The 27,552-nt window shown below is 32.7% G+C and overlaps 1 long non-coding RNA gene across 1 annotated transcript; it reads left to right on the top strand.

Moving 5' to 3' along the window:
* On the top strand, positions 1-27,552 carry LOC114714761 (uncharacterized). The gene is made up of 3 exons (XR_003737477.1): positions 1-82; positions 435-533; positions 27,504-27,552. It is a non-coding gene; the product is annotated as an uncharacterized LOC114714761 (long non-coding RNA).

Here is a 27,552-nt window from a genome sequence, read left to right as displayed (position 1 = left end):
CCAATTTATGGCATCGCAACTATGAATTCTACAATTCCTAGTCCAACTGAACTTGTCTTCTGGAAACGGTGGATCTATAACTGTCAGTATTATCACTACTTAGATATTTCTAGGATCCTCTTTTTCTTTCTTATCATACTAGTATTAGATTTACCTTTTTTCACTGGTTCATATTATATGCTCTCCTTTGTTTCGATTCTAGTGCGCAGCATTATATGGCACAAGTAATCTAAATATATAACCAAAGAATTGCTGAGAGAAGTATGAAAAACTAATGAAAGATAAAGTTTCTCCACTAATTAATTAATTTACTTCAAATAAAATAATATTGGAAAAAAGATTCATAGACTATACACTTTTATTTTCTTCTTTCATTCATTTCATATGTTTATTCAATGAAGTTTATTCTTTTCTCTGTTGATTGCTGATGTTAGATATAGATACAAATTCATCCCCAAGTTTCGAAAGTGCTTCTTTGCCCATCCAACATGCAGACACAGGGGAAAGAGCACGAGGAAAACTTACAGGCCTAGGTAGCAAAATGTGTCTTTCTTTCTTTGTTTTTTTTTTTTTTTTAATTCAAGGTTCTTTATGTTTAATTAAACATTCTTATAGTAAAAGACACGAAGAAAAAACATTGTTTGAATCTTTTCCTTTCTATAAGCTGAGCTTTTCTTTCTTCCTTTTTCCCTTTTTCTCCTTTTTTTTTTTCAGCAGGACATCGTTTGCTTCGATGGCTCATCTCCTCTGCCCCTGATTTTATAGGTAAGCATATATTCTAACTAATATATCATTTTATATAGCTGATGTTGATTCCCATCAACTCATCTAACAAAAAAGATGTGATATTTATCATTTTAGGAATCAAGAAAATAAAAGAGCTCAGGTTACTACAAGCAGAAGCAAATAAACTTGTTCGGCTAGTTTGTAAGAGTGCAAGCAAAAGCAATCAAGTGCGTAGTTTTTCATATGCATTATTTCGTGCAGCTAAAGAAGGGAATTTTGAGTTTGTGGCTCAAATATCACAAGCAAATCCTGAAATCTTGTTCATTGGAGACAAGTCATATCGAAACATTTTCTACCATGCCATTAGGCATCGACAAGCTGGGGTTTTCAATCTTATACGTAGGCTTGATTATTTCAAGGATGCTGTTGCTTCAAGCAGAGATATAAATGGAAATAGCTTGCCACATGCAGCAGCTAGACGAGCTCCTACTTCCATTCTTAACCGCATCTATGGACCAACGTTGCAGATGCAAAGAGAATTGCAGTGGTTCAAGGTTAGTTAGGGCCAAACCAAAAACTGTCCTGATCTTTTATAAAAACTCGTAATAGTTGGATCAAGTCCTTTTACTTTTTCTGTTCTTAAAAACACATGCTTCATAGAGAGAGTGTGTTACAGATAGGGCCCTTACTATAGCTACTTCTTTCACTTTCTCAGAGGGACCTAGCTAGAGCATGATACTTGATTAGTCAGATTATGTATGGTTTTAGGAAGTTATTATTACTATTTTTTTTTTGAAAGAACAAATATTAACACTTGTTGGATTTAAGTTATATTTCAAATTAGGTGCTAGCCATTTCAATTAGCTTTGCAGAAAATCAAATGAAATTTATTGTTTCTTGCAATGGATGCAGGAGGTGGAGAAACTAGTTCCTCCTCCAATTAGAAAAGCTCGAAACAATGATGGCATGACTGCTGAAGAGTTATTCAAAGATAAACATGAAGGGCTAATGAAGCAAGGAGAGAAATGGATAAAGGCTACAGCTACTTCTTGTTCTGTTGTTGGAACCCTAATTGTTACCATTATGTTTACTGCAGCTTTTACTGTGCCAGGAGGAAATAATGAGAAGTTTGGATTGCCATTACTCATCACACAACCATTTTTCAAGGTTTTATATTCTCAAACTATATTATCACTCGTGTCTTCCTCAGCTTCAGTTCTAATGTTTCTAGCAATCCTTACTTCTCATTACTCAGAAGAAAAATTCCTCAAATCTCTACCCACAAAGTTGATTTTGGGACTTTCCTCTCTTTTCCTCTCTATGGTAAGCATGATGGTAGCCTTTCTTTCCACCATCCGTCTCATGCTGAATAATACAAGCTATTCATGGGGTCTCCTTCCTATTATTATGCTTGCAAGTGTTCCCATAGTGCTCTTCGTGTTATCACAATTCCCTCTTCTTCGTCATTCTGTGTTTGCGACATATGGGAGTATCTTCAACTAGAAAGTGGAGAAGTGGCCATGAATAATATCTGTAATTGATATTATTTTTTGCCACAATAGTACTTGTAATTGATTATTTCGGAGGTTTGTGCTCCATGAATAATTATGATTTGTGGATTCATTAGTTGTTGTTGTATGTTATTTGCTCTTGGGCATGACGCCTGAAAGAAAAACGAAGCAAGAAGGCTCATTGATTTATGGTTATTTGGAGAGAATGGCTTAGGGCAGAGACAGGGGCAAGCGAACAAAATGAAAACAATGGTTAATTGTTCATTTGAATCATTTTACAAATACAGAACCCTATTTAAAAAATTGCAATTGATTTCCTCTATTTTCAATTCACTGTATCAGGCTAAAATAAAAGAGAATTTGTCCAAAATTTATTAAACATACTAATTAACCTTTGTGCGGCAATGGTTAGCTGTAAAAAGGAAGACCAAAAATAGATCTCCAAATACAGAACCCTTCAATGTTCTTCAATAAAGAATGACAGAACAATACAACAAGGACGATCATTTTTAGCAACTGAGGGTGCCTTAATGTCACCATTGCAAGGAGGATTTTTATGCCAGGCAGGAGAAGTCTTTCGCTTCGGTTTCTCGAGGGCAGTACATTAAGGGTCTGTTTGGTATGAAAAAATGAAGAAGAGGGGAGAGAAGTGAAACTTTTGATGAGTTGATTTGAAAAATAGAAGAAGCAGGATTAAAACTTTTATTTAGTTTTTATTACATTTTAATTCACATCTTCTCTTTATTAAAATTTTAGAGCATCACATTTTCAGTTTTCTAAATCGAGCTCATAAAAATTTTTTCTATCCTCCCATCTTCTCGATTTGTCTCATATTAAACACATATAGGGTGAAGCATCATTGTCCACTTGAATAGTTTGGAAGACTCAAACAATAAAGTTGAACTGTTCAAATCATAGTGGTTTTCGTAAGTGTGGCCCACAATAGATTTAGAGACCCAAAAGTAACAAAAGCAATGCAAAGAAGATTCCAGAGGTCCAAAGTATAATTGCTAGAATTAAAATAAAAAATGGTAGGATAGTGCCTCAAATAGGAGTTTCTCTAATAGAAAAATACACATACTTAACCCAAAAAAAAACAAGTGAATTAAATGTGATTTGAAAAAAAATAAAGTGATGAATAAAGCGCACTGGTCGTATTAAATTATGAAGTGGTGAATGAAACATCATTTTCCGTTTTAACTTAATCCCAAAACTTTAACAAGTAACACAATCTATAGTTATAAATTAATATGGCAAATGTTAGAAAATAAACTGGAATAGTTAGAATAGATCATGTTCTAATGCTATGAACCACAATTAAGGACTTCATAAGGATATGTTTTTGCAACTAGAACTTCAAAATTTACAAATCAACCTCATATATATATTTACAATTTGAAGCTCCTTATTTTACGTTAGTCTTTTGCCAGAGTTCATAACTGTGATTCTTCTCTCTTGATTACGCACACATTGGTAATTCACTTATTGGAAGTTAAAAGAATCGACTAGCTGATTCAATATACTACTTCCTGTGCTTAATATAAGAGCTTTATAAATACGACTATAAGTGTAAAAATCCTAGAAGAGGGTGAGGAACCAGACTCAGCTTATCTCAGTGATGGTGCTGATTACTCTAAAGAGATCTACATTATTCAAATACAATTTTAATAGTTTAAATTGGGCATTTTTAACGTATACTTCTTAAAGAAAAATTACTTCTTAAAAAGCTAACCATGATCTTTATTTTAAATGTTATACGCATTAAAATTATCTTTTATACAAAATAAAATTAAACAAATTAAATTTGAACTTTTAGATTAGATTTAAATAGTCCAAATTTCTGTATTTACCATTCTTAATGAGTACCAATCCGCTTTCACAGGGGTGAATAAGTTATGGGTAGACATTATAGATTTCAAATTCAAAACTGTTAGCAAATGGTAGTTTTAATCTCCTGATCAACTGGCTAAAAGCTAAAGTCAGTAAACTAAAAGAAAGCAAAACAAGAAAAAAGAATCCGTAGTGAAGAAAATTGATTAAAAAATAATTATCATGATTCGTCTCCAATCACTGTTATCAGTCAGTCCCCTTAACCTCCAAACATGATCCAATAATAATAATGGGTTACCAAAAACCAAAAGTCTGGTTCCGCCTAATGTTTGGCTACCCACAATTATTGTTCTAAATTGTTAGGCTTGAATAATTAAAATTAAGCTGCTTTTGGCCAGTTACATGGATATCTTCGGTAATAAATAAATAAAATATTATTGTTGTTGTTGATGAATTGAAAATGGCCACTTGGCCTATACCTTAACCGCTCACTATACGTACATATGGTCATTATATATTACTTCCTCTTATAATTATTATTATAAAAACATGATAACAGTTTTACATGAGAGTTAGTTAATTAAAGCTAATTAGATTTTGTAAAATATCAAAGTCACCTCAATAAAATTTATCAGTCAGAGGAGTTTAATTAATTAGTTAGGGATATATTTTATGAAAAAATTAATATTTTAAACAAAATTTGTATGTTATGAAAGATGCGGATAAATATATGATAAGTTAAAGAATCATAAGCGAAATGAAAATCATTTCCGATGAATAAGTAGAAAATAAATTTGCAATTTCCTGCATTTCCAAGCCACTGCTTTGAAAGGAATAAACGAAATCTACGATTGCTTTTCCGAGGTTATAAAGAATTTACAATAAAATAATTGTAGCACTCATAGATGACGGTGAGCTATTTAGGGGGTGTTTGGATAGAAACTAAACTATAGCTTTAAAAATACTTTTACGATTTACAAAATAAATATGTAGAGAAGTTTATCAAAAAAAATACTTTTAAGAATTACTTTTTAATGTTGTCAAACACCCCTTGACGGAATAGGAAAAGCGAAAAAATATTGATAATAATGAGATACGGCGCAGGCCAGGTAGATCCACTAATAAAGCAGTCATAATCAAGCTGAGAGACCATTTCCTCGTCCTTGTCGTCGTTAAGATGAAAGTCCACTGACTCTTGACTCTGTCCAGTCTTGTCCCTTATCCTCGTGGTCATCTTCCTTCGCTCTTGTCCCTTCGATCCTCGTCCTCTTCCGCAACAGGCCCTAGCCATCAGCGAGAGCGAGAGCGAGAGCGTGATGGCGTATATTTTCGAATGATTATGCCTTATTGTATTCTGGGCCAAACCCTGTCTCACTACTAACGCTTGAAAAAACAAATCATACATATTCTCACTCACACACCCACTCAGTATCTTTCCTGAGATGCGAAGAAGAAAAGAAAAGGGAGAATATTGAAGAAGAGAAAAGGTCATGCTTGCGGAAAGAAGGAGGAGAAAGCTTGTAACTTTTGTTCAGCAAATCGAGTAGTTGAAACCACCGTGCGTAATACGCTGTAAAAAGTAGAAGCCATCTGGACTTATTCCCAGTGTCGCAGCGTCAAAATCAAAAATTTGAAAGAACGACTGACAGAAAAGACTGCACTTTTATGCACCGATAGGGAAAAAAGAAGAAGTGAAAGCTGAAAAGAAATGATATCCTTGCTTGTAAGGATAAAAAAAAAAAGCCATCTTGACATAATTAGTTGCAGTGAAAGGTTGGCCCAAAAAATGGAGTGAAATGATTTTTTTTTAAAGAAAAATAATAAAAACTATGCTGAAACTTACGTGCAGTTTGGTTGGAAGGCTCTCGGAGAGGGAGGGGAGGGGAAGAAAAGAGAGGAAAAGTTGTATTTGGTTCAAAAGAAGAGAGGGGAGGGAGAGGAAAAAAATTTTATCTTTTAGTACTGCCCTCCCCTCCTTCTGCTTTCCTCCAAATTTGAAATTTTTTTGAAGGAAAAAAAATATTATGTCTCATCTTGACTAAATTACCAATGTTAGTTTTTTAATATTCCAAGTTTATCCTTTCATAAAAAATTTTTTTTACTCTTCTTTCTTTTCAGCCCCTACTATTCTTGTGGATGTTTTTTACTCTTCAAAGGTTCTCTTTTTTCCTTACATATTTTCTTTCTCTGATTTCATCATTTCCCACGCTTTTTGCCATTAATCTTCCATATATTTTCCTCTTGTCTAATCCTCCATCCCATTCATCTTAATTACTAGTATTATCAGTATGTTTTATTCATTTATTCTGTAAAAGCTATTCTTATTGGTTTGAGTTGAAGTCGTTGAGATTTTCCCATGCTCTCTGCCATTAATCTTCCAAATTCATTGATATATGTGTTCATATATACTTATTTTAATTTATTTTATTTTTTACACAAAAATCTGAGTATTATCTAATTAAACATGTGAGGTTATGCATGTTATATAATTAAGGATGAAATAGTTCAAAACTTGCAGCATAAATTTATTTATAATTTAAATAATATGCTAAAGATTATAATATATTTTTTATTAACATTTATTTTGATATATGATTATTTATAATCTGTTTGTTGTGTCTCAAGGTATTTGGTTTTTTTATATTCACAAATTAGAAAATAATACTTATGATAAAATAAAAAAAATCTAAATAAAGAGGTAAGGATATATTTGTCAACTTATAATTAGCCCCTCTCCCTTCTCCTCCTAAACCAAAAGAAATCTCCCCTCTACTCTTTTTTCCTCCACCTAAACAAAACTCATACCTCTTCTCCCCTTCACTCCCCTCCCCTTAATTCACCTCCCCTCTGCTCCCCTAGCCTCTGTTGAACCAAACAAAGCCTTAAGAAAATAAAAAATTAGTACTATTATAATATGATGTTCAAAAGGTATTACACTAAGAAAATTTTATTTTAATAGTTTTACTGTGTTGGTATGAGAATTAGGATACATATTATTATATGTGAGTTTGTTATTTTTATTCTCAAGTCATATAAGAATTTCCATAGTTATTTTTATTTATATTATTATACAAGTATACAATATTATTTTAAATTTAATTATTACATCACCAATCCAACCGATCCGACTATTTGAAACTATGACTTGCTAGATTTCCAACTTGATATCCGGTTCGACTTTTAAGACATGAGAGAATTTCAATTAAGGACCACTGTAGCAAAAAATTTCCATTTGGCCCCAAAGATTCTAAATCTCACCGCAATCTTCGGAGGCTAAATGAAATTAATTTCTGCAGCCAAAAGACAAAAATAACCCTAGAGGAAGAAAGAAGAAATACACTATGGATGAGGTGAATGAGCAAATGAGAGCCAAATAGATAAACTTCTCATGAACTCTGCCATGTCTCATCTCCATGAGTTGGTAATCAATGCAATGACTGATGATTAGTCTGAAATCAAGTCACTTTGCCATCTCTCTATCTCAATTCAAGTTTTGCGAACAGTCCATAATTGTGTCGCTTTGCCATTGGGAGTCTCATTGTCATTAAGCGCTACAATTAATCAGAATCACATTAACGTTGAGGCAAAGTCTACTCTTCCTTTTTAGATAGTCTCGTCTTATTCATCTAAACTGTCAAACACTTGTAGTTTGCAATGGGTACATAGTATGTGGAAATGGGTATGAAAGGAATGAGTTATTTCACAAGTTGTATAGTATGGTACGCATCAAGTTTGAAGTCTGAATGGATGGGTGAATGTGCTAGTTAGAAGTCTAAATGAATGGGTGAATGTGCTGGTTTGAAGTCTAAATGAATGGGTGAATGTGTTGGACATTGGTGATATTAAACTACATCTAGTTTGAGGTCTAAATAAATGGGTGAATGTGCTGACATGGGTGATATTGGTGTGCTAAAGAAAGGGAGAAGAACTTGATACTATGAAGATCCATATTTGTACTGTAAATTTGCAAATTTAGGTTGCTAGATAAATGGTAATTTTGTGTTGTGAAAAACTTGTATTTCTGTTGTAAATTCATAAATTGTAATTGTAAATTTGTACATAAATTACAAATAAGTTGTAGGCGAATGTGCTAGACATGGGTGATATTAAACTAACTTGTCTAGAAAAAGTGTAATTTTGTTGCCAAAAATATATTTTATGTTGTAAATATGCTTACCGGAGTTGTAATGGGTTTAACATGAAGTACATATACAGTCAGGAATCTGGAAAATTTATGTTAATTGCCATATTTTTGTTGTTAATAATTGTACTGTTGTTGTTAATATGCATGCTTGAGTTGTGGTTCCAAATACGAAGAATTGGACCTTTTTCATATGTTGTTATTGCTCTTCTTGTTAATTGTCTAATTTTAATTGCTAATGTGTAAATTTTTCAATTGTTAAACTTTGTTATAAAAACATGGATAAATAGGTGTTTGTTTATTAACCATGGATAAAACGGATGTTGCTTTAACTGCTTATTTTAATTGTTCATAAGCTTATTTGTCTTGTTAATCCTCTAAATGTCTGTAATTGTTGTAGATTTTTTATTTGTCGAATATGAGGAGGAAGAGTGAAGGGGGAAGAAATTTAAGAAGAAATGTTGCATCAAAAATACTTGAACAGATCAAGATAGATAGGAAAATAAAGTGATAACATCTCATGTCATATATTAGTGTTGAAAATATAATGTGCGTAAATTTGTATTCCAACTTTGCAATCTTATTTGATACATTTAAATCGAAATTGATGCGTATGAAAGACAATTACTAAGGAAATTTTTATATGAGTTTGCTAATATGTGTGTGTATATCTAAACATTTACTTTTTTATTACTTAAATAATGAAAATGTGCAACTCAATAACACGTTGTGAGTTTGCTGAGGGAATTTTAATGTGAATTTGCTGATAAAAAAAATTTACTCCTAATTGTGATAAGATTTAACAATCAACACTTGCAATATGTAAATAGACGCATTTCTCTTGTTAATCTACGTATCCTAGCTGCAAATTAGCGTATTTCACTTGTGAATAATATATCCTATACTTATAAATCATCGTGTTTAACTTGTGAATTAAATTAATTCACTTGTAAATGGATATATTTCTCTAGTTAGTTTACGTATCCTTGTTGCAAATTGGCATATTTCACTTGTGAATGATATCTCCTATATTGGTAAATCCTCATATTCAACTTGTCAATTGAATTAGTCTACTTGTAAATGGATGTATTTCTCTTGTTAATTTACATATTCTTGTTGCGAATCGGCATATTCCACTTATGAATGACATCTCCCAACCTTGTAAATTTTCATATTCAACTTATGAATTAAATTAGTCCCCTTGCAAATTGACATGGTTCTTTTGTTAATCTATGTATCCCTATTGCAAATTGGCATATTCCATTTGTTATAAACTCACAATAGAAAATTCTACTTGGAGGGGTAAAATTAAAGATGGAAAATAATTGTTTTTCAATGGTACTAGCCATATATAATCTACACATCATTCATGTATCAATTTCAATCAATTTTTAAAAATTAAACACAGTATGAATTTACAACTAGAATTTGCAAATTTACAACAGAAATATGAGTTTTCACTACACACAATTATAATTTCCCTAGACAACTTGAATTTGCAAACCTACAATACAAATGTGGATTTTCACAACATCAAATATGGATTTTTGTAGTATCAAATTCTTCTCCCTTTCTTCAGCACACTAACATCAACCATGTCAGCACATTCACCCATTCAGCACACTAATATCACCCATTTGACAGTTTAGATGCAGAAGATGAGACTATCTAAAAGGGAAGAGTAGACTTTGCCTCAACCTCGATGCGATTCTAACTAGTTGCAGAGCTTAATGACAACAAGACTCCTAACGACAGAGCAACACGATTACGGACTGCCCGTAAAACTCAGATTCAGATGGAGAGTGTCATATCCCAAATTTTGAGCCTAGAAGTACCAGAATTAGCTAGAAATAGGTAGACTACTAGACCCTTTTTGGCAGAGGTCCCAAAGATTCCCTGGAGGGACAGAGGGATTCCCAGGGACTAAATCGCAAAAGGAAAGTTTTCTGAGATTGAGAAAAGAGGAAGTTAGAGATTCAGAAGAAGTCTCAAGACCCAGGAATGAGAAATAGAGATAAATGTAGGTCAATCGTTATGTTGGAGGCTTTAATGAGGTGGATTTTGAGGTTAAGCCAAACCAGGGATAAACTTGTAATTTTGTAAAGTTTTGGGTTGGTAGGGGTAAAAATGAAAATTATGCCCAAAAATCCCAGAAAATGGAAAATGGTAGGTTAAGGCCTAAATAGCTTAGAAAAATTTCAGAAAAATAAAAATAAGGTTCAGAGGCCTGTATGGCTAAAAATGACAAAAATGCCCCTGGAAGGAAATTATGGAATTCCCAAGATTTTGACTAATTTTGAATATTATTAAAAATAAATTATTTAAAGTATACAGAGGTCTCAGATAATTGGAAAGAAAATGGGGGAAATACTTGAGGAATTATCACAGGTTTTAAAAATAATTTCGTCCTCAAAAAGCGAAGAGGTTGGCTTTAATGGAATTTAAAGCCTATTTACATACTATATGGGGAAAGTCAAAGTCAAATGTCTAGAGGTTGACTCTTGATTTAAGAAAAATTAGAGGAATTTCCCGTGATGAATGAATAGTATTGGTACCTGGAGATAGATTCTCAGAGTTGTGAATTGGTAGAAAGACATGTAAGCATGATGTCATCATGATGAGGTAGGCATGATGTCATAGGACACTTGTCACCGCAAGATCAAAAGGGAAAATGGACGATCCAGATTGAACCACACATTTTTAAGATCAACGACCCAGATTCAGTCTTATTTTCCATAAATACCCCTCCCCTCCATCTCATTTCGTCCAAGCTCATGGAAACCTTGGGGAAGCTCTGGCAAGATAGGTTCTAGAGAGAGAAAGAAGAGGGAGAAAGAAAGGCCAAGTAGTCCCAGGCAAGATCAAGTTCTAAAACAAGGTATGTTTATGGTTTCTGATGTAGTTTTCACTACTATTGTTGTTGTTGAGCTTGGTTATAGATTTTAATGATTTTTGGGAGCTTGGAACCCTTGGGGGAGGTGCTGCACGAATTTGATTGGGTTACGATATGATGAAATTGATGTTAAATTAATGTTCAATGGCTTGAAAGGAACACGAATCAAGTGGTTTTATGTTGAAATTGGTTGAATTTCATGATTGTGTAACTTGAGGAAATATTTCGGCCAGACCTGGTTCTTATACCTAGGATGTGATTTTGATGATTTTGATACTTCCAATATGTTTAAAATGAAAAATTGTGTAGGGATAAGATGAAAGAATGAAGTTGGAAGCGTTGGAATCAAAACTGAAAATTAAGTGACAGATTTCAGTTTTGGCCTAGAATCAAGGGAAGGAGTTGGATTTTGATGAATCTAAGCTCATATTTGGATTTCTTGGGCAAAATTGTGTAGGATTGGTCTAAGGGAACAATTTTTACAAAGCTAGAACACTACATTATAAATTAAAGAAAAAGAGATTAAGTTTAAGGACTTAAGTCATCCATATTGTGTAATTCTTGGTCTAATGAGTAATGTGACCCTTGTAGCTGTGATTAAGACCTTGAGGCATCCAAGACAAGGTTTAGATGTGGTTGAGGAAGCAACCTTAATGGTTGGAAGCAAAAGGGAGTAAGAAGAAAGCTTAAGGACACAAGGTAGCAAACGTGACCTTATTCTTATGTGCTTGGTATTTGCTTGTATTTATGACATGTTTCCATGTTATATGATTTTATGAACTTGTGTGTTGTGACTGTGAATGTATTTGAAATATGCCATAGGCCTATGTGTTTTATGATAAATACATGATGATTGCCAAACATGTCATTATGTTATAAAGATGTTAAATTGCAAGCATGTTATAAATGCTAAGCTTGCCATGTATGTTTGGGTGGTTATTTTTGCTACTAAGATTCTCCAGAATCTCACCCTCTCTTAACCAACCATAATAGGTGATATGATCAAACAAAGGAGGCATGAAGTGGAAGCAAGGAAAGAAGAAAAGATTTAGGGAAATTTGTTGTATTATATTGTACACTGTATATACCGATGTATGTTGTAAATGTGCCATTAATGGTATATGATAATAAATGATGATGTTGGCTTGTGTAATTAGCTATGATAATGTATGGGAGTGGTTAGTGTATGAATGGAATGGTATTATATATGGAAAGTCTTAATCATGAACTATTAGTGCAAATCAAGGGATAAGCTATCCCTAATTGAGTAACAAAATAGTGATAGAGTAGAAGTACGGCAAATGATTGACTCTGCTCATAAAATTTGACATGATAAAGTATACATCCTAAGCTTTAAAATAAGTGTGGACCACTTAAAATGGATGTGTGTGCTAAGAGTTATGATTGCTCAAAGTTGGACCTGTAATCTGAAAAATACCTAGTAAACAGTAACCCGAGAACAAATTCCAAGTTCAATTTATAGGCTTGTTTTGGGAATCACTTGAACCATAACGGTTCCAGGTACGTACTCTGAGAGGTTAAAGGAAGGATGTTTCAGAGAGATGATAAAGTGACTTGATTTCAAACTAATCATCACTCATTGCATTGATTACCAACTCATAGAGATGGGACATGGCAGAGTTCATGGGGAGTGTATCCATTTGGCTCTTATTTGCTCATTCACTCATTTGTAGTCTATTTCTTCTTTCTTCCTCTATGGTTATTTTTGTCTTTTGGCTATAGAAATTAATTTCACATAGCCTCTACAAGGCTGCAGTGAAGATTCAAAATATTTTGGGGGGCAGATGGAATTTTTTGTTGTTGTTACAATGATCCTTAACTGAAATTCTCCCTTAAAACATTGGTATTCCAGATTAATCCAACTGGCTGCTAAAGTCAGCCTCCAACTCATTAACATTGATGGTTTTATAATGGTTTAAACTCTTAAGGATGGATGGACGTAACAGAACAAAGGATACGGGCCTAATTAACAAGGCAATTCATTCAAAACTCAATTATTAGTTTTTCCTATTTTTTATTAGCTGAAGATGAACCCATAACTATAATTAATATACCCTTTCCATTTTAGCCTACTGGCTATGTTCTATGTAACACCCCAAATTTTAGATTTAGAAGCTTAAGAATAAGTCTAAAATAGTATACTACCAAACCACCTTTTAATCAAAAGTTTCAAAAATATCCTGAAAAGATAGAATAGTTTATAGAGACTAAATTGCAAATTAAATTATTTTCTTAAACAAAAGTATGAGTAGAAATATTTTGGGAGACCCTAGAAAAGGTAAAAGGGCCAAAAAGAAAAGATCATGAGCCATTTGAGACACTCAAGAGGTAGTTAAGATGATTTGATGAATGACAAGTTATATGAGGGTCAAAAGTGTACTTATGAAAAGCATCGGGCTAAAAGGATAATTTTAAAAAATAAGCCCAAAATTCTGTAAATTTCTACAAAATGAAAAATGATGTATAGAAGAATGAATGCAAGTTTTAATGACAGAAATAACCCTAGAATGAATTTTTATTTAATTTTCTAGATTTAGTGACATAAAGGGGTATTTGGCTTGATTTAATTATTTAAATTGCTATAAGGCCTCCAAAAATTCATGAAAAATATGAAATAATTATTGTAAAGTGGGATGAATTTATAAAATTGTTTTGGTCCCAAAGATACGAGGAATATATATTTAGCAATATTTAAGGTGGAATTTCCCCCTCAAAAGGGGCATTTTTTTGGAAATTATGACAAAAATATTTAAGGACCAAATTTGAGCTTGAGAAAAATTAGGAAGTTGCTCCCTAATAAATGTGCATTTTCGATTATATCTCATTGGTCCTCTGCTTAAAAGATAGTCAAAAAGCATTTGTAATAATTAAATTCACTTAAATGGAGGAATTAAGCTTATATGATCCAATAAAGCATGTGGGAAGAAAATTACATGGTTTCTTGGGAACCCAAGTGGCCTAATATCAGGGAAAATAAATATAAAGAGGCATTTGTGGCCATTAGATCATAAGAGGGCATCAAATTAATATTTTTGAAGGAGGGGGATTTGAAACATTATTAAATGGATTAAAGAAATGAGGTGAAGACCATCTAAAAGCCATTTAGCTCTCTCATTTCCTCATCAATTTCGTCCAAGTGAGAAAAAGAGAGGGGAAAAAACCAAAAGCAAAGAGGGCAGAAGGGAAAGGAGGGAGAAGAAGGAAGGAGAAAGAAGACCAAGTGAAAATAGGTAAGTTGATGCCCTAGATTTCATTCCTTCCTCTAGTTCCAGTGTTTGAAGCCATCCCTGGTCTCTAATCTCTCTTATGTTGTATTTAGCAAGGAAGAAAGTTGAAGCTTAGGGTTTAAGAGTGGAAATTGCAAGAAAGTCAAGCTCAGCTTAAGATAGGTGACTAGGTGGTGGTTTTGTTGGTGTTAGTGATAATATTGATGTTGTTGTTGCTGGATTGGATTGTTGATGAGTTTTGTAATTATGGAGAGCAAGAAACATAAGGGGAGGTTCTGTCAAAATCTTTGGGAATTATAGAAAGCATGATTTAAGACTTAGTCAAGGTCAAGAAGTGGATAAATGGTAGAAACTTAGCGGTTGATGGAAGGGAAAGTTGAAAAACCATTTTATTCCCTCTCTTGATGCAGTTCAGCCAGCGTGGGGCATGAGTGTAGAGTTGGACCTTGTTAATTTTGATGCTTTCCTTGAGTTTAAAATGGAAAATTATATAAGTTTTAAGTGGAAAAATAAGTTTAGAAGCATTAGAAATCGAAATGAAATTTTTATGTAACAAGGAGCTTGTGTTTCGGTTTTGATTAGTTGAAAGGGAAGGAGAATCCTTTTACTCAATTTGAGCTCAAAAAGAATTCCTTATAAAGAAAATGAGTGGGGGAATAACGTTTCAAGAATTTTTACATCAAAGAAGAATAAAGTGAAAAATTGAGATAAGGAAAGTAGGAATGTCATGAGCTGACGTGGCATATATTTAGGAATAAAGGATGCCATAGAAAAGGAAATTGAGGTTCAATCATGATTGAATTGGAAGAAAGCATACCAGGTAGTGGCTGTTTCTTATCATATGCTTGTGTTTGGATTGCTGCATATGTTTGTTTGTGCCATAGTGCTGTAATTAAGCATCATAATATGTAATCATTTCCTTGCATGGATTATTTAGGCATGATCATGGGTAGCTGATGGACATGGGGCATTCTTTGCCATTTATTTATGCATAAGTTATTCTAGTTTCTCTATCTCATTTTTATGCATCGTTTGTTTTATAACACAGCTTGCAAGGTTTTGTTTCTCTATGGCTTGTTTTATGTGCTTATAGTGGCCTCGCATGATTATATGATGAAAATTGCTACTATGGGGATTCTTTGAAAGAGAGCTTATTTAATATTCCCAAATAAATTAATTGGGTCTTATATTAAGAATAAGAAGTAATCGCGTTTTTCAGTGTATATGTAGTGATATTATGTTATGAACCCTTACAAAGAGACAGCAAAAACAGTATATTCGTAGGGCTCAAAATCAGATTCAAAGACCAACTGCCACTTGAGGTGTGTGTGTGTATATATATATATATATACTGGGGTACATGACAATGAATTAGGGATGAAGCAATGACAAAAAAAAAAAGTAGCAGAAAAAGAAATGACAGTAGAAAATAACTCAGAGAGAAGCAAAGGGGAAGAAGCAGACGCTAGAGAGACTAGATTCTTCAGCAAAATTCTTCACACTCAGCAGTCTTTCGCCCCCCATCTATATACACTTTCATCTTAACCTATTCCACCTCTCTCGGGCCCATTCAAATAAGCATATGGCCCAATAGTCCTATGCTCATGGCCCAAATCTTTCTTAATGCTAAGCCCATTCATTACATATTATTTGTGCGACCCATTTCTTCCAATAAAAACTTTGTTACAAAATAATAATGTAATAGCCAATAGCCAAAATGCCGCTATTCGCTTCAGCGTCGAGGCTCAATTACCCTTAGCCGGGTGAGATCACTCTATACAAAACCTTTTAATTTTCTCTTTCCTTGCCAATAAATCAATCTTTACATTATTAAGCTTTTTATTTTTCAGCTGTGAATGGCCAATATACACAAAGAGTTAATTAATTGATCATAATAATTGTTTAGTTTTAAAGCTGACTCATGTCAAGAATTTTCTTCTTCTTCCTTTATTTTTATTCATTTATTTTGTTTTCCATGGGACTGCACGTATATATATAGCTTTTGTTTCTATTCTTACTGGTTTGTTTACTATTGTAAATTATTTTACAATATCCCAATATAGAAAGATTGCTAGTCTTAATTAGTCAGTTAAATGTTTAGGGCTTGTTCGTTTAAATATTTTAATAAAAAATATATTTGAAAAATTTTATGATGTTTGTTTTAAGGGAAAATTTTTTTAAAAAATGGTTTTCAACTTATTTGAAAGAGCGATGGCTGCTTTGCTCAACCATTACTCTTTTTAAAAAACCGCACTATTTTTCTTAACACAAAAAGCAGATATCTGATATCTGATTTCCGATTATTTATCATAAAAATATAGAAATACACATTATAGGTCAAAGGCTAGCAACAACGCTACTCATCATGCTTGGATAAGGTCCTCGGTTTCAGACATTGCTTGCATTTGTTTAATGGTATAATATATATATAAAAAAAAGAAATACACATTATAATGAAAAAAATAACTAAATAATAATTTTTATAATTGTAACAAAATATAAATTTTTTTTCTGCCTTTAATAAAATATTTATTTATTTTTTGAACAGTTTATAAAATATTTATTTAGGATATCACTTTCCGTGAAGTCTTTAAACTACATAAATTAATCCACTAATTTTCTTTGAATTTTAATAAACCGTCGTATGATTTTGGCTATATATTTAATTAATAGATCAACCACCTCATGTCACCCTAGGAAAGGAGGAGGCAACAGTAGCTCTGGTCCTTAATATAACACATAATTGACTGATTCGGAGAGATTAAAAAAGTTAATAAATTATTTTAATGTATTTATATATATTTATCACTTTTTCTCCCAGCTAATTTGCTTCATTTGCAAATTGATATGTAGTCTAATAATACATGAAAGTATTTTAAAGAGATCATGCAATATGTGTTATAATTAAGTAATTTAGTAACATCCTTAATTTTCACAATTTAGTACCCGTTTGAATTAGTACTAGAAAAAGTAGCTTATTTTTAATTTGGCTTTTAAAAAAATAGATTGGGTAATGAGATTAATGCTTGGATTGGCTTTTGAAAAAATTAGATGGGGTAAAAATAGAAATTATTTGGATTATAAATGAATAAACAAGTTTAGTTTGTAAAATTATCAAAATGGCTATGACTTTTATTAAATAATAAAAAAATCAATTTACATAATATAATAATTTTAAATTATTTTAATAGGAAGCAGTTAACTTTAAATTTAGGGTTAAAATGCATCCAGTACTTCGAAATATTTTCTCAGATGTATCTACTATCCCAAAGAATTTTGTGGTACATGCAACATCTCAAAGTATTTTTTAGGTGCATCCAACAATTTGAACTTTTTTTTGCCTCGTTGCTATATGCACCAAAAATATTTTTGAGTGCTAGACGCACGAAAAAAAAAATTTTAAGGTATTGAATGCACAAAATAAAATTTTATGGTATTGGATGCGTCCAAAAAAAAAATACTTTAGGGTACTAGATACACTACAAAAGACTTGAGAGTGCTAGATACACCCGATAAAATATTTTAGGATGTTCAATACACCTTAACCCTTAAATTTAATAAATAAAATATATTTAAAGTAAAAGTTATAGTATTGTGATGACAATGTTGAGTCCACTGACAAATTCCTTTGGCTGGAAAAAGAGGATTAGTTACATGATGTCCTCGCTCTCATTCATGCTCAAAATCACCTTAAAAGCATGATTTCATAAGCTATAAGCATGGAGGATGATAAACCTCTAATTTGTCTTGTTATTTTGTGCCTTTTGGGGGGGTTTTAACAACTAAAACGAATTAACTTGCATTTATATTATCATTTTCAATTAATAAATGATTTTATTAAATGGAGCAAAAAGGATTTTTTTTTGTTCATATTTTTGTGCTTGGCTTTAATTAATACATTTTGAGATTTTTGATACTACAATTTGTTAAATTATTTGTAGGTTATTCTGGGAAATTGGGAAAAAAGAAAGAAAAGATGAGTTATTATTGTTGAGAACTAAAAGAATTGCAAAGACGGACCTAAGATTTCAAAATTGCAGTAAAGCCCCATGGAATCATCGACAGTGAAGCTCACCATTTTGAACACGAGAACATTGGGGACACCGGATTATGAGGGGAATGGAGGATTGAACGGAGGTAGGACGCCGCACACACAGACCCTGAAGGCGGTGCACAAGCCTTCGACTTCTTCTCCAATCTGCACGTTCCCTTGATCAATCCCGTCTTCTCTTCCCTTCATCTTTACCATCGGCGATCTCCACTGTTTAACCTCTTCACCGTCGACGTCGACGTCCCTTATTCCTTCACCCAGACTTCTTTCTTCCTCCGTCGTTCTGTTCAGATTTTCTTTGGCTTCACCGATTTGCTGTCACCGCTTCTTTATGGCTGCTGAATCTGGGGAGGTCGTTGTGACTGTATTCAAAGCAATGAGTGGCTGAGTTTCAATGTGCTTTTTGGGATTGAATTTAATTTAATGGCTTTAAGCTTGGGAGCGACAAAAGGGAGTCTAGTTCTAATCTTTAGTTTAAACTATATATTGATAATTTCTGGCTTGAAATTTGTTATGTATAGTTTAAAACTTGGAATTGCTAGTTGTAATTATTGGTTTGGATTGGAATTGTTGATATTTGGATTGATAATTTTAAGTTTGAGTACTTGGGTTTATGAATATATATTTAATTATATGTTTATGCCTTTGTTAATTCATTATTAATATGATTTTTATGCTAGTTTATGCTTTAAGTGAATTTAACAAATAATTAATATTCTAGCTGAGCATTAATTTAAAAGGAATAATTTCTCAAAACCAATCCTTATCACTTAATTTACTTTCACGTCAGTAATCAAGCTAGGATAATCATTGGTTCATTTCCAAAGAGCATCTCATCATTAAATTTCTTAAAATCTGAATTAATATTTTCATTTATCATTTTATTAAAAAGCCCCAAAAAAATAGTAATTAGGATTTATCTAATTTGCATTGTTTACGAAGTAGTTTTATTAATAAAAATCAGTTTTAAAACCCTTTCAATGTTTTTGGTACTTACTTTAGCTTAGGTTTTCAAATAAAAAGACTCCGTAAGAGAGACAATCCGGATTGTGCACTATATTGTATTTATGTTTGGTTTTATCTTGATTTAACCCCCGAGGCGACTAAGAGGATTTAAATTAGGGGATCCTACTTCTTCAATTGGGCTTAAAAATTGTAACTTTTGGCCATAAGTGAGATTGGTTGACAAATATATCAAACATCCCATTGAGAGGCCAATCGTGCTTATGGCTTCAAAACGTGCTTAATAAGTGCCAAATGCTCACGCAATCAAAGCTTTAATCAATTTGGTTTTATATTAAGAATTGGAGGTAGTATAAAACAAGGGTTCCACCACCATCTCTCTATGATTCCACCCACTATCCCCCCAAAACAAAAGTACTCATTAGATCCTCCATAAATATTGCAGATGAAAAAACTGGATGGAAAGCAAGACGTGCTTGGGCCAGGAAAGGACTTGCAAAGAAAGCTAGGGCTAAGGCTAGGGACGAGGAAGAAGAATGTGCAGAGGCATCTGAGACTGATGAGGAAGAAGGAGACCTGGTTGATGAGGAGGAGATTACAGAGGAGGATACATCACATGCGGTTGGGACAACAGAGGAAGAAGGACGTGCTGTTGAGGCAGGGAAAATTGCAGAGGAGGATATATTATATAAAGCTATATGTGATGCCAAATGGGAAGGTGCAAAAGCATTGTTAGAGAAAGACCCAAATGCCTTAACCTCAAAAATTACTGCTTCAGGCAAAACACGATTTCATGTGGCTGCCTTGTTTGGGCATGCCCACATAGTAGAGGAGTTACTGAAATTGTAAGAGAATCCAGAATTCCTAGAAATTGTTGATAATTTTGGCAATACGCCGCTCTTAATTGCCACCGTCACTGGAATGACTGAAGTTGACAAATGCCTAGTGAACAAGAATTCCATGCTATTTGGCATTCCAAATCCGACCAATGAACTTCCGATTACATTGGCTTTTCTCAATGGTCATCATGAAATGGGACATTATCTTTATAAGAAAACTCCATTGCAATACCTCCAACCAAGCAACAAACAACCTCTTGGTCCTGCTCTTCTTCGGTGTTGCTTGCAAACAAAATGTTTCGGTACGTATTAATAACTTTATATTGGTTCAGAAAATTAGTTAAAATTTTAAAAAATTTAAAATTATCTCGATCAAATTCATGAGTTAGATGAAATTGTTTATTTAGTTAGGGAATATCAAATCATAAGGGTCTTAATAACTGTCTAGAGAGAATATTATCCAAGCACTCCTCTCTCAAGCTTATATTTTATTTCTTTTTATTTTTGTAGTTTTATATATTCCTTTGCATAGAGGATTATATATGGGGAAAATGACAAATGAAGAAAGCTGAATATATGATATCTTAATTTGGAAAGCTACAGATTTCTCATGACAGGGAGAGAAGTCCTTCACAAATTTAAATTTTGAAATTTAGTGAAATGACAAAAATACCTTTTGTTTTTTTTGGGTTTTTTTTTAAAGGCTCAACCCCTCGTCAGTGGCTAGCCACCGCCGCTGAGTACTGGCACCGGCCACCGATGGGGTGGCTGCTAATGGATTTTTTTTGTCATAGATATTTTTTGGCCATGTAATAATATTTCAAGAAAGTGGTGGGAGTGAGATTTGATCTCACTACCTCTTAGTCATTTAGGTCAGCAAAAAGAAAGATGACTATTGAGCCACCAAAAATTTGTTAACCTTATAATGCAAACAAAAATATAAGTTGATTTTTTACTATGACTCCAACCTATGATAACAATTTATCTGGGGATGACAAGTATTAATTGAGAAACAAGTCATTTAAATTTGATATTAACAAAATAACCTTTCTTGATACATAATAAGAAATAACATGTACATTAATTAAAAATGACAATAATTTATTTGGAAATGACATGTCTCGATTGGAAAATAACAAGTCTAAACTTGAGATTAACAACATGTTTTTTCTTGATACATGACAGAAAATAACATGTACATTAATTAAAAATGACAACAATTTATTTGGGAATGACATGTCTTAATTGGAAAATGACAAGTCTTGATTGCTTGATTACAATTTTTTTTTTTTGAATTTGTGCTATTTCTTTTTTCTTCCCTAAATGAATTGTATGTGCCAAATTTATTTAATTATCTTTAAAAGATTATATCTGACCTTATTTTGATGTGTCCTTTCCCTCATAGTCATTTTGGTGTAAATATTAAAAATCCTATTTATGTGTGTGACAGGAATAGCTAGTTTAGTTATAGTTAAGACTTGTTATTTTATAATCAAGACTTGTCATTCTCAAATAAATTGTTATCATTTTTAATTAATACACCTATTATTTCCTGCTATGTATCAGGAAAAAAACATATTGTTAATCTTAAATTTAGACTTGTCATTTCCAAATAAATATCATCATTTTTAATTAATATACATGTTATTTCCTATTATGTATCAAGAAAAGTTGTTTTGTTAATATCAAATTTAGACTTGTTATCCCTAGATAAATTGTTGTCACAAGTTGGAGTCACAATAGAAAAGTCAACTTATATTTTTATTTGCATTATAAAGCTAATAAATCTTTAGTGGCCCAATGGTCATTTTCCTTTTTATTGGCCCAAATAACCAGGGGGTAGTAGGATCAAATCTTACTCCCACCACTTTCTTGAAATTAGGGTTGAGTAATGGGCGGGGTGGGCTAACCCGAAGGTTAGCCCATAGCCCGCCCATTTATTCATAAATGGGCATGGGCTAACCCATAACCCGGTAGTAGCCCATTTAGCCCATATTAAATGGGCTACGGGGCAGCTCGTTTGGGCTGACCGGGTTATGGGGTAACCCATTTATTTAAAAAAAATTTTTTTCAGTATAATTATTTTATATATGTAACCTTATAAAGCTGTAAATAAATTTTGCATGTTAAATAGCAAATCAAATATGAAATAACATCAACCATATTCAATCACATAACCTCACTTAGATTCGCAAACAATTAAAGTCTGATAAAATCATAAAAATAGTCACCAATCATAAAGTCTCATAAACTTTGAAAGTTCCAACTTTTACCTAAGGGATAAAATAAAAACTTAGACAAGTATGAAGGTTTGATAAAATATGAATGAGAAACAATATCATCAATTAGATGAAGAATAAAAATATTTTAAAAACTTAAAACTTAAATGGGCGGGTATGGGCAACCCAATACCTTGCCCATAGCCCAAGTCGTTTAATGGGCTACCCCGCCCATTTAAGCCCGCCCGTTTATAATCTCTTATTTGGGCTAATTGGGCGGGCTTAAATGGGTAAAAATTTCATGGGTTATGGGCGGGCTAGCGGGTAATGGGTTTGTTGCTCACCCCTACTTGAAATATTATCACATGGCCAACAAAAAATCTATGACAAAAAAAAAAAAATCCACCGGCTGACAACACACCAGCAGCTGGTGCCCAACCACTAGTATGAGGCCTTTAAAAAAAAAAAAAGGTCATGTTTGTCATTTCACTGAATTTCAAAATTCTAATTTGGGAAGGATTTCCCTCTTTATGATAAGAAATCCTTATCTTCCCAAATTGATATGTCATATATTCAGCCTTCTTTATTTGTCATTTTCCCTTATATATTTAGCACTCATTCGATTTTAAATGTACAAGCTAGTTAAGAAGTTGATTTTTATCCTAAATATAAGATCTCAGACCATTTTATCCTTTATATTTAATTATTTATTACTTGTTTCCTAAACTACTCTATCTAACTTATAAAATGATATATATAAATATATATATTTAAAATCTAATGTCTCATAAAGGTATTTTTGGAAGACCATATTAATTACATTTACTAGAATTAAGTAATTTATTTAGCTTTCTCAATTTACCCAAATTTGTTAATTAGTTCTTACATTATGGATTAGGATATTTTTTTTGCCAATAATGATTGTCAGTTCATTAAGTGATATTGATACACAGATATTGCTCGCCACTTGCTTGATCAATGCCAAGAATTGCTTTTTGCGTCGATTCACGGCACGTAACGATGGATCCATGACTAACAGTATTATCACCACTTGGATATTTCTAGGATCTAATTTTTCTTTCTTATTATACTGTTACATTTACATTTTTTACTGGTTTATATTATATGCTCTCTTTTGTCTAGATTCTAGGGTGCAGCATTATATGGCACAAAATATGCACAGAATCGCTAAGAATAGTATGAAAACTAATTATAGATAAAGTTTTGTCACTCAACAAAGGACTAATTATACCTAAAATAATATATATTGAACGTGCGACACCTAACTTTTATATACTAATAGGGTCATGTGAATCACTAAGCCAGGTTTCTCTCCTAAGAAAAGTGGGATACTTTTTTTTTTTTCCATTTAAAACATGAACCATTTGAAAACAAAATTTGAATGCAAGATTGAACCTATAAATGACATTGAAATTCATTGTTAAAGAAATTCAAAACTTTCAAAAACCCCGACTAGTGACCTACAATCAAACTCTATTCTTTTGTAGCTTAATAAGAGACCTGAAGCCTTAATTAATTAACAGGTCACTATCCCTAGGTAGAAACAGGGATCAAAGGTTAGCAATGAATATAAATTATATATAGCTATACCAAAGCCATCTCGATTGATGGCACTTACTTGTGCTCAATTTATGCAAATATCCTTATAAAGGGTACAAGAGAATATCTACACAAAGCAAGTATTGGTTACTTGTTGTGATTATATGTACAACAGTATAATTAACTTTGCTAATAAAATAAGCAACTATATAAGTACAGAATAATGCAAGCATTCCTGCTCTTCATAATTGCCCACTTTTTTCTCTTACAATCTTCTTTTCTTTAGAGTTGCTTGCCTTTGCTGTGTATCATGGAGGGGAGGATAAGATTCTAAAGAATCATCGTAGCAGTAATTTCCAGCAAACACAAATGCAGATTACATAAAGCATGCACAATTAGCCAAAGTCAAACATAACCTTGCAAGCTAATGTGATTAAGCATTTATGCGTAATAACAAGTAGACAAGCTAAATAAATAATGCACAAATAATTGACAGATACTACTCCATGTCTATTAGCTATACGTGATCACAACTAAATAATCCATACAATGAATTAAGGATTACATGTTCTCATGCTTTAAAACAACATTATGGTACAAACAGAGATGCAATAATCATACAAAAGTGTAAGGTAGGAAAGAATTACTACCTAATCCACTTCTCTCCAAATCAAACCTTACAAATTTCTTCTTCCTTTGCTTCCTTTGTGGGCTTGAGAAGATATCAAAACTTATCATATTCATAAGGGTCATTCAATACTTGATTCAGCTGTAATTCATAAATTAAATAACTCTTTAAATCCCAAATCTTCTTTAATCTTTATCTTTACTTAGTAGTTGGTCATCTTGGATAATTTTTTTTATTCAAACTGTTCTCTTTGGAAGGTTTTCTTACTTATCTCAACCTATAGAGTTACTTTACTTAGTAACTGGTCATCTTAGTAAAAAAACTATTATTTTTATTTATTATATTTTAAGGACAAAGTCGTGTCTTCCTCCTCTCCAAATCTGGCTCCACTTTTATCAAGTGGTTGGTCGTCATGAAAAAACTAAAGAGATATATACATATATACATATTTATATATATTAATTTAACCCTCATTTAACTTCAATTAACACTTATATTCTAAAGAAACAAAGACAGTTTCTTCTCTTCATCAATTGACAACAAATATCTTTCTATTATCACATTCACATCTTGTACCTATTATGTAGCTATTTTCCGATTTGATTTCTCTTCTCCTTTTTCCCCAATAACTTCAAGTCACAAGCCAAGTTCAGTTCTTTCTAAATTTCAAACGTAAATTTTTCCCTTAATCGTTCGGCCATCACCACCCAATTAATCCAACCACATATGCACTTATGCAACCTGCAAAATCATATACATATATGCTTATATATTAACGCATGATCACAGGTTCAAAAATTATATTCACTTTCCAAAACCGCATCAGAATCTTTATTTTAAATCTGTAAGCATAGTTTAGTCTCACAAAATAATCATTAAGTATTTAGAACCTGAACATTAAGCTTCACATAGTTTACTATCTAACTCTCTCCCATTTCTTAACTTTTAATCCCAAAGAACCCGAAATCAAACAATCCCTCGGCCCACTCTTCAAATCTAGAAATTCCAGATCTTTACAATTATCCCGGCATTTGAGGAATCAATTTCTAACACATAGGGGCAGCAACTACACCTAGAGACCGAGCATATACATACATATATAAACCCAAGCACTCCAAACGTTCCTATATGACAAATCTGAAAATTTTCCAGATTTATATGTCATTAACTATCAGTTCCCATGTTCAGTATACACAAGCAATCGAATATATACACACCACACTTCATTCTTATCCTTCAACCAAAACCAAGCCAACATCAATACAATCCAACGCCTTAAAGCCAACGTTTTAGTTTCTAGATTCGGTTACTCTCGGCCAGCAACAATCAAAGCAAGATAAGCACATTAAATAGCATCCCTCTTTCGTACTTTCACATGCAGGGCCATATCTAACTTAAGCAAACATTAATCCATCCACCTGAACAAGATTCAGAATTAAAACTTAGAGGAACACACTCCTCTGTTCGGCCGAGTTCGAACGGAGCAAGAATCGACATGAAACAGCAAACCTTCATTATTATCTTGTTCTCCCATAATCCCGACATCTGTAGCTCCCAAACTCTCCCCTGTTTCGGATTCAGAAAACAGAGACGAAGAGAGAAACCTTCAGACCGAAAGAGGCGCATGAAATTTTCAGACTGACATGCAGTCTTCAAACCCACACGCAAGCTCAAAAATCAGTGTCAAATACCTCAATCTAGCCACAAGACACGAACCCATCGGTCCTCCTCCTCGTTTCTTCACTTTCTCTCCCTACCCCAACTCTCTCTCTCCCCCATCCATTACAGCTAGAATACACTGAAAACAGAAAAGAAAAAGACAGGAGATTGATCAGGAAGTTCACCTTCCAAAGTCAATCGGTTTGCATGTGACCCAAGCACCTCCGATCACAACCTTTGCCTTCGGATGCAAATGAGGTGGGGAGAGTTTCTGAAGATTAAAAGGGCATGGCACGTGAGAGGGAAGTGGTGAAGCTAAATGACAACTATGCCCTTCATTTCCTTCCCTTATTCTGAATTTCATCCCTTTCTCTATTTTTCTGAAATATAAGATAAACTCAAATTAATCCATAATCTTTTATATGGATTTATATTATCCATTAGCTTCTTTGACTCATAAAATAGTTTCTCTAAAAATTTTGGATCAAAAGTCAACTCCTAACTATTTTGCTTGAATTTTCTAAGAAAATAACCCTTAATTTTATAAATTAATCCTCAACCCATTTTAAGGATTTTATACCCAATTAGCTTCTTTACTTCATAAAATAATTATCCTAAAATTTTCAGCTCAAAACTAAGCCTCTACGTATTTCTGCTTAAATTTTCTAGAAAAATAAGCCATTTCTACTCCAAAAATTAACTTTAAAATTATTTAAGTCATTTTTGGGGAAATAGGCTTTTCCATAAAATTTACAAACCCTCCAAAATAATTTCCTATAATTTTCCCCATTTTCATTTAGGCTTTAGATAATTTTATAAATTTTCTCTTTTCTGCTTTTCCTAAGTTAGAAAATTTGGGATGTTACAGAATGATATTGCAAAAAAATTCATGAGACTATACTCCTTTTGTTTTCTTGTTTGATTCATTTCATATATCTATTTAATGAAGTTTATTCTTTTACCTGCTTGATTTGCTAATGTTAGATATAGATACGAATTCACCTCCAAGCCTCCAACGTGCTTCTTTACCCATCCAACGTGAAGACACAAGGGAAAGAGCACAGGGAAAACTTACAGAAGAATGCGTAGCAAAATGCGTCTTTTTTTATTTTTTTTTTAAAATTTTTTTGGGGATTCAAGGTGTCTTCATCTTTAATTAAACATTCTTACAGAAGAAGACACGAAACAAAAGCATTAATGGTCCCTTTTTCCCTTTCTTTTTCAAGTTTCAGCAGGACATCGTTTGCTTCAATGGCTCGTTTCCTCTTCCTATAATCTTATAGG

Source organism: Neltuma alba, unplaced genomic scaffold (genome assembly GCF_004799145.2).
Source record: "Neltuma alba isolate B1F8T4 unplaced genomic scaffold, ASM479914v2 tig00011541_pilon, whole genome shotgun sequence".
In the NCBI taxonomy this organism is placed as follows: domain Eukaryota; kingdom Viridiplantae; phylum Streptophyta; class Magnoliopsida; order Fabales; family Fabaceae; genus Neltuma; species Neltuma alba.
This window is presented reverse-complemented; position numbering and strand designations above follow the sequence as displayed.